Below are 13,546 nucleotides of genomic sequence, written 5' to 3' on the forward strand. Positions count from 1 at the left end.
CAAAACAAAGAAACACAACCATGAAAGCAACAATTTAAAAAAATTAAAATCAGAAAAACGTAGTCCACAACCTAAAGACATGGGTATTTAAAATATATACTAGTCTTGACTTCTTGCATTTGTAAAATTCAGCATTTGGGAGAATCTTCTGTATCAATTTTCTATTTTCCTACAATATGTATTCTTACAAATGTAAGATTATCTTAAATTTTAACTTTTTAAAGTTTATTTCAGGCAATAAAAAATAATTTCATTTGACTCCAATTAAATGCAATAATCACAAGTCCTTTTTGAATGAATAAATGAATAAAAGGTATGCAAGCCCATTTTCCTGATCTCCATGAGATTACATACTACAATATATAAATTGATGAACATTCATTCACTCATTCATTCATTCATTCTTGAGCAAATATTGAGAACCTGACATGTGCTAAGCACTGTATCTACATGCAGGAAACACATATATATCAAGGCCTTTGCTTTGGAAAGGCACAATTTAGAAGATACAAAGGAAAGAAAATAGCTAGAATATTGAACAATAAATGCAATAATCAGTGTGAATAGATAATATAGGTATATCTGAAGAGAAGCAGACCTATCACTGTGGAGTATCCAGAGATTTCACAGAAGAAATACAGTCAATCAGTTTTAAAGGATTAGTTTGTCAGGAGGACAATTTTTCAACGAATGTGCATCATATAATCAGGAAAAAGTGATAGTCATTATTTCTAGATAATAGGATTGTGGATATTTTTCTCTTCATCCTTTGTATTGAGTCCAAATCATGTTTTATTTTTAGAATGCAATGATAATATTGCAAAATGAACTATATGCTATTTATGATTAAGGTCAAGTTTTGTACAGCTAGACATAACTTTTATCTAATTCATAGAAATTGACATATGATTTAAAGAGCCAAACATGTAATCCGTAGTTTCCTGGGAGAGAGCTAATATAGTCAACATTGACTACCTAGCAAGTATTCCAGACAATTGCGAGTTCCAGAAAGCAAGACCACTTGAAGAATTCCCATATTTTTTGCACAGGTCTAAGTCGCTTCTGCCTCTACATCTCTTTTCTTGCATCTCAGGGGGTCCACATACTTTACACCTCTTGTAGACTCTGAATATATCCAGGCTGATTGGTACTGTCTCCTTTACTTGCCAGCCTTTCCTTAACTGTTTGCCATGTGTCTACATATGATTCAAGATTTATCATCTGGCATTTCTTCTGTAATACCTTCTGAGATACAAAACTCTGTAAGAGACGTATCTGTCAGTTTTCATTCCAAATCGAGTATCATAGGGTCTTAACAAAAGGCGTTGCTAGTTTTAAGGCCTCATCTCAGGCCCTCCTTGCATCGGTGACCCCTTTGGACATGAATCTTCCATAGTCAAACCCTCAATGATCCTTACTTAATATATTGTGTTATTCATCTTCTGTTTAATTTTACTCACTTTAATTGTGGGTAAGCTACACTCATTCACCCTCTGGTGTGACCTCATGGATTTCTTACATGCCTGGATACCCCATGGGAACAGAGGCACTGGACAGCTTTAACCTAAGAATCAATTCTGTGCAGTGACATTCATTCTACTAGACTGACTGGAAGCTTTATCTGGCTAGGGAATGATTTTAATGCATGTCTTGGTATATGGGCTCTTAATAAAAATGGAGCTATAGTTATTATCCAGTAAATACAGTTTGTGAAACAAAATATCTTTAAGACATTCAATAAATTTTATTGAATTTTTACTATGTGCCAGACATTATACTTGTACTTCATGGAGTATGTGTTGTTGTGCAGGAGACAGAGTAAGTACTTCCAAATAAAACGATGATAAACTACTGGAAAGACAACTGCCTCTGGCATGAAAAATAAATGTTCAATGTATTCTAGAGAAACTTTTCAAAAAGTTTAATTTGTAGCTGCCATCCTGCCAATACCAGAATGGGTTGAGCACCAGTCCACTGTATTCCCAAGGCTCTCTTTGCATTTCTCCTAAGAACGCATGTCTTATTACTTTGAAATTGTCTATTTATATTTCTCTCTCCTATTACTGTAAGCTTCTCAAGGGCAGATGTCATGTCTTTTATTAAAATTTAGCATAAATTAATCTTCCTGTAATATGTCATAAAAGCAAATGTACAATGACTATAAACCATGAAAATCACTTACAATAGTAGAATCATGTTCCAGCGTCTACAGAATATCCATAAACTACACATAGTGATTGAATATGTAACCACAATAGGCTGTGAAGAAAGCACACAACCCACACAAAGAATTGACAACATGACCTAAATTGTCAGAGCTGACTAGAGAGAAAAACTCTCTGGTCTATTTTCTTTAGGCTCCTTTTCCCACAAAAATCTACATGAATAAGCACAAGGAGTAAAAAACCACAGGATAAATAGGGTGATTCATCCTGTCAATAGAAAGGAAGAAATTAAGGTTAATGTCAAAATAGGTTTGTTATTGAGTAGAACTCAAAGTTTGCATGTCTTTTGAAGATAAACCACAGACTTCAAAATAAAGCCATGCTTTCAGGGGGTCGCACTGAACCATATTCTCCATAAAAACGGTTGGTGAAAGCTGGAGCCAGGGAAGAGGGAAGAGCCACACTATACTCTACCACTGAGGGAACTTCAGTGAAGAAGCTTATGATGCTCTGGTCGGAACCAAATCCTCATTTGAAAAAACAGGCACGGTGGCTCATGCTTGTAATTCCAGCACTTTGGGAGGCCGAGGCGGGCAGATCACCTGAGGTTGGGAGTTCAAGACCAGCCTGACCAACATGGAGAAACCCCGTCTCTACTAAAAATACAAAATTAGCTGGGCATGGCGGCGCATGCCTGTAATCCCAGATACGCAGGAGGCTGAGGCTGGAGAATCGCTTGAACCCAGGAGGCGGAGGTTGTGGTGAGCCGAGATCGAGCCATTGCACTCCAGCCTGGGCAACAAGAGTGAAACTCCATCTCAAAAAAAAAAAAAGAAAATAAAGAAACAGAAAAAGCAGGTTTACCATTACACTATACCATAAATGGAAATTGTTTAATAAAATATACTAGCTCTGAGTAACATGAATTAAGCTCTTCAATAGCATCTTCCTTTTTTTAGAATGTGGAGAAAGCTTTCAACAGATGTTTTGGGATAGACCAGTTCTATGAAAAGAAAAGGAAAAATAAACAATAAAGTCAATTGGTTCCTTCTTTTCTGTCTTGATAAATGTAAAACGAAATAGCATTCAGAGTCATGTCATTGGTCCTAAGTTAGTGCTTAACATTTAAATTTTTTGACAAATTTTTAAATAATTGATGGCCTTATGAAAAAAATAAATATGCCAAAGTTTTGTAAAAAAAAAAAAAAAAAAAAAACTTGAATCTTTTTGTCTTCAACATGTATAGTTTTCTTTCCTATTTTATCTTACTTCACAAAAATATAAAACTGAGTAAAAAAGTCCCCAAAAAAGCATGTGGAGGAATGTGTGAAAAGTGGGAAGAACAATCTTATTGTATTTTGCCTCAGCGACAAATATAGAATAAGCATGAATTGAATGTGCAAGTTTAAACCAGCCATTCTTATTTTACCTGAAACTCTACATCACTTCAAGCCTACTTATTCTCCTTTTGTGATTGAAAAAGAACTTAGCATTAAGAAGCGATGGCAGGGAAACCAAATAGAAACTCAAATGACATAAAAACAGCAACCAAACCACTGTTAACCTAAAACAGCACTGATCATGCTCTAATAACAAAGTTTTAGAGATTCTAACTGTCTCTCTGGGTGTATATTATCAGTCAAATCTGAGAAGATACCTAACTTAACGTGACAGTCAAAATTCTGAGTTGACTACTGCTTTAGGATCATCAGTACAGCCTGAAAGCATACCAATTAAAGGATACTGATAGTTAGCCTTTAGTTATACAGAAAAATGAAAGTCAATTGTCCATCAGGATTTGTAAAAGGATTTTATTTTTATCAATTTGAAAGCAGTTAAAAGTATATAGCTGGCCAAGTGACCATGAAAAACATCTCAAGCCTCTCTAATGTAATCAGAAAAGGTCTTTTTAGAATAATCTTGTCAAACTCATTTCCTCACTAGTGCCTCTTCCCTAAATCATTGCCTGCCTGGAGAACTCAGGAAATCTTGTTTATCTGTCCAATCACATTCAACATCATCTGTATCATTCGTGAAGACTGCTGAGTAATTTGAGGATTGTGAGTTAAGTAGGCCTACAGTACTGTAAGCAACTGTAGGATGAATTATATTTCTCAAGAGGCTTATTGTGCAATCGCATTTTATATTTTTAATAACAATTCAGACTGTAGAGAAGAGAAGCCTATGGGTGAGGTTTCTTTAAGACAAAAGCAGGGTGGCCAAAAAACAAAACAAACAAAAAAAACTAGGACTTAGTTATCAAAAACATACTCATGTGACTAATAGATTAGGTAACTAGTCCTTAGGAAACTAGTCATTGGGGTTAATTGCATAACCCAGATACCTGTACAATGGCATTGAGAGTATTGAGAATTTAAGATGAAGATTGAGAGGTAGCCATTTGATAGAACAACCTAAAGATTGTGAGCTTAGTAAGAGCTGTGTTAGTGAAATGATGAAGCTAGAACAAAATCAGAGTGGGTTAAGGAGGCAGTAGGAGATAAGGAAATAAAAATCACAAATACAAGAGGAGGATAAAGAGAAAGAGGAAGATAAAAGGAGAAGTGAGTAAAGGGGAGGAGAGGTAAAAGGAGAAAAAGCACTTTTCTAGTGAAATCGAGAAGAGAGATGAGGCAACGCTGAAGGAGACTAAGGGATCAATGATAAATAAAGAGGAGATATTTGTAAATATTTAAAATGGAGCATATAATGGTAATTAGAAATAAAATCTGGAGCCAAAATGCCAAGTATCAAATCTCTGCTCCACCATTTACCAGCTGTGTGACATTGGGCAAAACAGTTTATCTCTCTGTACCCAATTGCTTTATCTGTAAAATGAGAACAACAACAATACTGACTCCATAGAGTGGCTGTGAGCATGCGAAGAGTTAATACTTACAAATTACTAAGACAGTGTTTGGCAAGCAATAAAAGCCATGTAAGTGGTGGTGGTTGTTATTTCTTTACTTTTTTTTTTTTTTTTTTTTTTACAAGGTCTCATTCTGTCACCCCATCTAGAATGCAGTGGTGCAATCATGGTTCACTGTAGCCTCAACCTCCCTAGGCTTAGATGAGCCTCTCATCTCAACTTCGTAGCTGGAACTACAAGTGCTGGCATGCACCACTATGCCCAGCTAATTTCTGTATTTTTTGCACCGACGGGGTTTCACCATGTTGCCCAGGCTGCTCTCACTCTCCTGGGCTCAAATGATCCACCCACCTCAGCCTTCCAAAGTGCTGGGATTACAGGCATGAGCCACTGTGCCCGGCCATTATTGTTATTTCTAATGGGAAGGAACTAGTTCAGAAAGTGAGATAGAAGTTAAAGAAAAAAATAAATAAATAAGGTTTTTGAGAGGAAGAAGGAGCAGAACACAAAGCAGAGATGGAATGATTAACTTAAACTAGGAGTAATGTTAGTTTGTCTATTGATCACCTGAGAGCATACGAGGAGGGACAATGATTGGGATATAAACCAGGCATTCGAGTTGGCAGTGGCAACGCCCCTTGGGTCCTCTCCCATTGTATGGGAGCTCTGTTTTCACTCTATTAAATCTTGCAACTACAAAAATCAAAACAAACTAAAAGAAGAATGGAATACTTGCAGATATACAAAAGTCTGTACTTGATATTGGTAAATAAGATAGCCCCAGTCTGGTAACTTGAAATTTTTCCATTATAAATGGGAGCTAAGGACATCAAAAGTGTTCTTGAAATAATGACATCATAGAATCAAGAATTAATGAGGAAAATGAATAAAGGAAAGGTTTCACAGTAGAATAAATGCAGAAGGGTCAATGAAGTGGGGGATCTTTCTTATGGTGAGGAATGATCATAGGGTGAGTAGTTGAAACTGGAAGAAGATAAGTTTATGGTGATTAGAAATAAAGTCTAGAGCCAAAATGCCAGGTATTTAATCGCTGCTCCACCATTTACCAGCTATGTGAACTTTGGGCAAAACAATTAATCTCTCTGTACCCAATTGCTTTATCTGTAAAATGGGAATAACAACACTTACTCCACAGAGTGGCTGTGAGCATGCACAGAGTTAATACGTACAAATTACCTAACCAGTGTTTAGCAAGCAGTAAAAGCAGTGAAAAATGAGAAATTTGAATTAAGGATAGTTTTAAGCAAGCAATTACAGGTGTTAGCAAGGCCCAGATGATCACCTTGTTCTCATGGGAGCTGCGAAAATTGTCAGTATTAAAATGGAGTCACTTGTGTCAACCCTGACAAAATAGACCAGGGAAGGCCATGAAGTCAGTGTTCTCACACAGGTATGCCTGAGAACAAGAACTATCCCAAAAGACTGCAAAAAACAAAAACTTGCACAAAGGCCACCATAACCTTTCAGATACAAAAAAAAAAAAAAAAAAAAAAAAAAAAAAAGACTTCTGCAGAGATATCTGCCCAGGAACTACTTGTTCAACCTTGGACTGACACCACCTTTGCTATTGACTTTTGTTGCCAAGAATAATTGTTTCAAAACAACTTATGTAATCATCCTCATTTTTCCTTTAAAGTCCCTTGTCTTCCTTTACTTCTGTGAATATATCCATTGTTTACTACATTGCAATGCCCACTCCTGAATAAACTTATTATCCTTGAAGCATTTCTTCCTGCCTGTTATGTAGGTTGACAAAGTGAATGTCTAAAGTAGAGCAAAACAATAGCTCATTGAAGAATGAGAAGGTGAGGACACGTTACCGGCACATATAACGAAGTCATGGAAAATGTTGGCGGGCTTGTGTCAATGATTTGATAAACAGGAAGTGACTACAGCCGGGTTTATATCTGTGGGATGAACAGCTATGCTTCTACTAAATTTTACTAACATTTGAAAGACGAACTAAACAATTATTTTAACACTGAAAAATGTGAGAAAGTAATTTTTAAATTTCTAGCACTTCATGTGCATATACTCTACTACAATAATATAATTTTAAATATCATCGTTAACCTACTTTAAAGATGAAAGTATTGAAGGTTGAGTAACTTGCCCAACTCACAAATATTCCCAGAGGCCGAACTGTTAGTCAAACACAAATCTCTTGACCCTAGTTCCTGCAACCCCAAACCTAATCTAAACTAGATGCCCTCTAGAAACTAAATTGCACATGTCTAGCTCATTTAGTTCAACATCAGACTCACCTTGAACGGTTGATGAATATGGCCACCACATGAGGAGTGATACTTATAACAAGCACACAGAGCAGGAATATGAAGTCCCTTCTAAATTTGATGTTCCATCATTTGAATGTCCTAACATGCCTTTTGTGATGAATAAGTTTAATAATCTTGACCATTTTCTATTGTCCTAAGAAAAATCTAGGCCCAGATATTTCCTGAGGCCCTTAATAATACAATCGATAATATCTCAGTGAAACATTCTCAGAAAGAGAATAAATGTCATAGAAACTTGTATATCACTAAATTTATAGGTTATTTTTGTCATCACACACTAGAGTTTAATTTTTTATTGGACTGTTTTCAAAATCATATGTTGAAAGAGAAGAAATGTGATCTTGGTCCATTGAGGAAAATTATTCTACATTCAGAATTAGATTCCTTACTTTGCATAAATCCTATTTTGCAAGAGTGAATTAATTATCCATAAAAAGAAATGAGTAGCTTTAGTTCTATTTTAAAGCTTGATATACCCTCACCAGCACTGGAAATTGAAAAGATCAATCTTGCAATGAATGAGAAGTTGTCTTCAAACCATAAAAGATATTTTCAGAATGACTATCTCAAGGAGGCATGATAGGAAAAAAGATGAATGGAATGTCAAAGCAAACAGGCATTTGCCCCACACTTTCTTGGGTCAAGTTCTTATAGAAAGAAAGAATTTTTAGTCTTTTTCCATCAATCTGTAGATTTTAAAGGCTTGAAGGTTGTCATAGTCCATTTCACTCAAAAGCCTTTATACTCAGTGAGTATAGGAGATATTGGTGTGTGTTTTTTTTTTTTTTTTTTTTTTTTTTTTGGTCACCAGTAATCCATTCAATTATCCATTATTAGACCAGGTGATTTAGATGAAGTCTCCAACTAAAGGGTCTAGGATCAGATCATGGGGCTTAGTCAACTATCCTGTCCCTAGTCAATATCTTAGGGATAGATATGTGGCTCTTGAGTCAAATGAATCAACACCAGTCAGAGGTGATCCTGGGGACTTTGCTTAAGTAACAGAAAAGGCATTTTACTGTTTTCCTCTAGACTTGGATTTGGAAAGATGTAGGTTGGAGCAATCTTGAAAACTTGAAGGTAGACCCTCTCTGAAAGTAGAGCCAATGTGGAGGAAAACAGAGTCAAAGAATAGAAAACTAAAGACAGAAAAGTAAAAAAAAGTCATAGTGGCAACTTACATATGTTCAAAACAGGTCTACTCAAACTCTTCCTCTGGAATTTGATACTGTGCAAAGCATTATGTTCCTTTATTGCATAAGCAAATTTAGTTAATATTTTCTGTCACAAGCAAATGAGTTCTACCTGAAAAAATGACTCAGCAGCTACAGTCCAACAAAACATCAAGATTCTGGAGATCCATGCTAGAGGAGAGAAACCCAAGAGTATGATTTCTAAGGCTATCTTATTCTAGAATTCTGGCATATAAGTTGCCAAATTATCTTTAAACTTTAACTAGGGGTGTAATATGATTTTGAAGTCCAGCTCTCCTATTTAATCAAGTTGAGTAAGTGATTTAACCTCAGTGTTATCATCTGTAAAATGGGGATAATGGTAATATTTTGTGGAATTATTTAACACAAAGCAGGATAGTGTATGTTCAACTTTTAACAGAGTACCTGGAACATATGCATATTCAATACCTAGTGGCTTTTATTCTTTATTGATCTGTTCAGCTCCCATCTGTTGATTAAGTTGATCAAAGTTATCTCTATCTCTGCACTGGTCCAGAGCCTGGCACACAGTAGGCAATAAATAATTGTTTGCTAAATGAATAAACGAGCTAGTGAATAGTCCATACTTATGGTTATCATGCTGTCCCAATGGACTTGAAATAGTCCTGTTACCTCTTACAGTATCAGTTCCTTTATTCTCAAAATGTTCCTGTTTGGATAATAAATTATGTAGTGGTTACCCTATTTATATAATTCTTATTCCCTGTTTCTAAGCCAGTCTCTCTAGCTTTAATCTAAGCAGGCTTTTCCTTAATCAGCTCTCCAAGGGTATGGAAGAAAAAAAAAAAAAAAAAAACGTGATTAGGATTATCCCAGAGATATTTTTTGTCAAACACAAGCTAGTTTTTACTCACTTTGTGTACAGAGGAAGACTTTGTGGTAGAGAACAGAGCACTGGAGTCAGACTCCAAAAGACTTGTGAAGTCCCAGTCCTGCAGTTTACCTACTGTGAGACCTTGGCCAGGTCACATAACTTCATTTTCCTCATTTATAGTAAAATGAGATTAATAATTTCTACTACATAGGAATGTTGGGACAATTAAATTAAATAATAGAAACAATGCTTCAAAAACTCTTTAACACTATGTCAGTAACTATGATTAATGTTTTGAATTAATGAGGAAAGGGCGCATTCTTCTCTTTTTCTACCTTGGATATAATTGATCAAAATCTTTAATCTTTAAATTTATTCTTGCTCTTCAGCAAATGAAAAGGGGCATGATGGTGCTTTAGATTTTAATGAGAGTTTCATTATAAAGCAGGAGAAAAAAAATGGAAGAGGGGTGCATTTCACAAATGCCCTTCCCTTAGCCTGCATTTTTTTTCTCTCAAACTGCTTCTCCAACCCACCAACCACACTCCACACTCCCAGATCCATCTGTTTTCCTATGTACCATTTAAGTCTCATATCCACTATCATCCACTATAGAGAAACATCTTCCTCAGATAGAACTACCTACCAGTTCTGCTAGGTCCCCATTGTATGGGTGCTCTATTTTTCTACCTGTCATGCAGAATAACACCTATCTGTTTACATATTTGTTTTCCCTTCTAAACTATGGTCTCCTTGAAATACAAGTCTATGTATTACTTATATTTGTATCACCTACACTTAGCATAGACAATGACACATAAAAGTCCAGCATGCATGTCTTTTCAATTGAATGGAAGTGAGAATTTATTAATCACATATTATGAATCCAAAAATATGCTAGGTGCTTTACATATGTTGTCTCATTTAGTCCTAAAAACAACCTAGTAATATGGAAATTACATTGCCATTTTAAAATGTAAAAAAAACTGAGGCTGAAAACCATGCAAAGCCCATTCCATAATCTTCTGGATGAACTAAGTTTCCAACCTGTGCTCACTAATAAGAATATGAATTATAGAAAAGTAAAAGGTATACATTTCTCCTTTTTGTAACTATGGCCTACAAATAACCAATGTAATTGATAATGACCCTTCTTAATTCTGTGAGCTTGTCTAGACTTGTTGATTAGCCAGAAAAGAGAACAATCATTCATCAGATTTTGTGACACAAAAGTCTGATCATTCCAAACTGCAGTGGAGGAGCTGTTCCTGAGACATTAGAGAAAATAAATGTAACTATAGAAGCTCTATCTGAGAAATCTAAAAGCTAGTCATGTCCTTTATCTATTGGAGAAGAGCAGTAGTTAATCAATTTGAGCTAGGAGCTACAGGACCAAGGCTTACCAATAAAATAATGGTACCCCTGGTAGTTGAGTTAAGAATAAAGCATGGGGTAGTAAAAGATAAGGAAGACATATTCAGATAACTATAATTATAAATGACTTTTAGCCTCAGCAAAATTAATTGAGAATCTCTTGATAGATGGTTAAGACTGAGCTCTAAATGACATTGACTGTGAGATACGACTTTGTGGTACAAACTCTGAGAGAATTTCCCTGAAGTGAATCAAAGCTAGATCTATTCCAATGACAATGCATGAGATGGATAGAAAATGTGTCCAGTGATTGATCAGATGCTTGACCACAGGGTTGCTGAGTATAAATTTTAGAAATGGAAAAGAAGTTTTTACAAGAAATTGGGCTTTAAACTACATCATCTAGGGAGGAAAAAGGAAGGTCACAGAGAATAGATGGCCTCAGTGGGAGGCAATAGATTAGTCTCTGACTTAGTCTTTAAATTCCTGCATGATGGCCTATCATCACCACCTTCTGATCATCTAATCCAAACTCCACAGTGCCATTAACATTATCATTTTCAAACACAGAACAGCTCAGAATATTTTAGGGCTCCCAGTTTTCCACAGAATGAAGTCCCTTCCTCCTCATATGGCATGTATTGTCCTTTACAATGTGGACCAGACTTACATTTACAGGACTAGCTTCTTCTATCCTAAAGCATAACTCTTTCAAATATATCATACTTTTTACATGCTAAAAAGTGTCTAAGATGCTCTTTCCCCTTCCTGCCATTTGGTGAATTCTATGCCAGTATTGCCTTTTCTGTGAATCCTGTCTCAGTTCTCCCAGGCAGGATGGTGATATTATCTGAACACTCATCTTACAGCATTATCTTGTCACCTTATAATTATCTATCTCCTCCTTCATACAGCAAGCAGAGACTAGGACATGCCAACCTTTGCATATACTCCAGGGACGAATGTCTGATATCAAGAACTCACACTATTCCTTAGGCCCTGAAATACAGTAGTAAACAAAACAAATCTTCACTTTATATTATGGTGGTGGAGAAAAAAAGAAAATTATAAAATCAGCAAATATATGACAGGTAATAATAATTGCTAGGAAGAAAAATTGAATGGAGTAAGAGAATAAAAGGATAGGAAATGAGTATTAATTTAACTTGTACAATCAACAAAGATCATCTGAAAAGGTGATATTTGGTATTTACACAGAAATATTTAGCAGAGATGTTGAGAAAGTAAGCTAATGTATGCCATCATCTGGGTGGCACCCAGATAGGGGAACATCATAGGAGAGTTATCCAGTGTTCAAGAGCAAGAAAAGCTGAATGTAGAAAATAAGCCACATCCTAGAAGACTGAAAGTCAAAGCTGAAGAATCAGTACAGACAGCCCTAACTCTGATCTCTGATGTCCAACCAACCCAGGTTGGTATCTTAGCAACACCAACTGTCAGCTGTGTGTGTGTGTGTGTGTGTGTGAGAGAGAGAGAGAGAGAATACATACACACGTGTATTTGTCTTTATGAGAAAGTAAGGTAGGGTAGGTAGATTGCAGATTTCCCTAGAATCTTGAACCGCCAGTGGCCAAACTTGCAATCCAAGTGGCTTTAAACAACATCAGACACCTGCATTTCATTTCCCTGTGTGCAGTGCCACAGTCAACAGGGAGTTCAGAGGTAGGAATAGTTTAGAAGATCAGAATCCTTGCAGTTAAGGGTTTCTCAATAGCAGTGTATTCACAATTCAGACCAGACAATTCTTTGTTGTCGGGGGCTGTCCTGTGCACTGTAAGATGTTTAGTACCGTCCCTAGCCTCTATCCAGTCTCCAAACATTGCCAAATGAGCTCTGTGGTTAAGAGAGTCAAAATCTCCCCCAGTTAAAAAACACTTTTGTAGACAGAGGGACAGAACAGAGAAGCCATGAAAACATCTCACAGACAATTAAAGCCAACAGGCCTGAGGAGTCTAAGACAAATTTTTATTTGAGTTTTCTTTCATAAGGTAGCTACAATTAGCCAGAAATGTCTTCATAATCCTGTTTCTGAACTCTTGAAAATCTTTAATTATCGGAATCAGTTATGCTAATTTGACCAAACCAAACAAATTAAAATAATTTATTTTAGAAGGGTTTTTAACAAGGTTTGAAATGATAGCAGGTGTTCATCAAATCCTCCTTTCTGACATATTACAATTAATCTATATTTTGTTGACTTGTAAAATTGTCAAGTTTATTTTTGTGTTCCCTAAGGATTGTATTTTTTTAAGGTGTCACTTTTATTCCTTTATTATAGACGAGCACACATTAAATGATTACAGTGTATTCGTATATAGGTACTTAATAGAAGTAAGATACAGTCTCCAGCCTTCAGGATACATAATGAAAAAGACATATATATCCTACCTCTGATCAGTTCATAACTTGGTGCAATAGCATGTGCTGCTCCTGAATACTGAATTAGAGATACTACAAAAGTGATAGGAAGAAAGTTGGTGGATCCCAGATACTGACCTAAAATCTATGAAAAATTCCTGGATAGACAGAGTGGCTGGGTACTGGGGTGTCAGGGGGAAGACTGGGGAAAAGTGGAGAGAGAAATGACAGTTCAGAGCAAAAGAGGGCTATGCCATAAGATCCCATTCCTCTCTGCACATAGGCATTACCTACCAAATTAGCTGATATCTTCAGGGAACTATTCACTTGCAAAAAGAAAGATATACAAAATACAAATATTATAAAAGAAAAAACTATACAATCTACATTAT

This window comes from Macaca thibetana, chromosome 14, assembly GCF_024542745.1.
Source record: "Macaca thibetana thibetana isolate TM-01 chromosome 14, ASM2454274v1, whole genome shotgun sequence".
NCBI lineage: Eukaryota > Metazoa > Chordata > Mammalia > Primates > Cercopithecidae > Macaca > Macaca thibetana.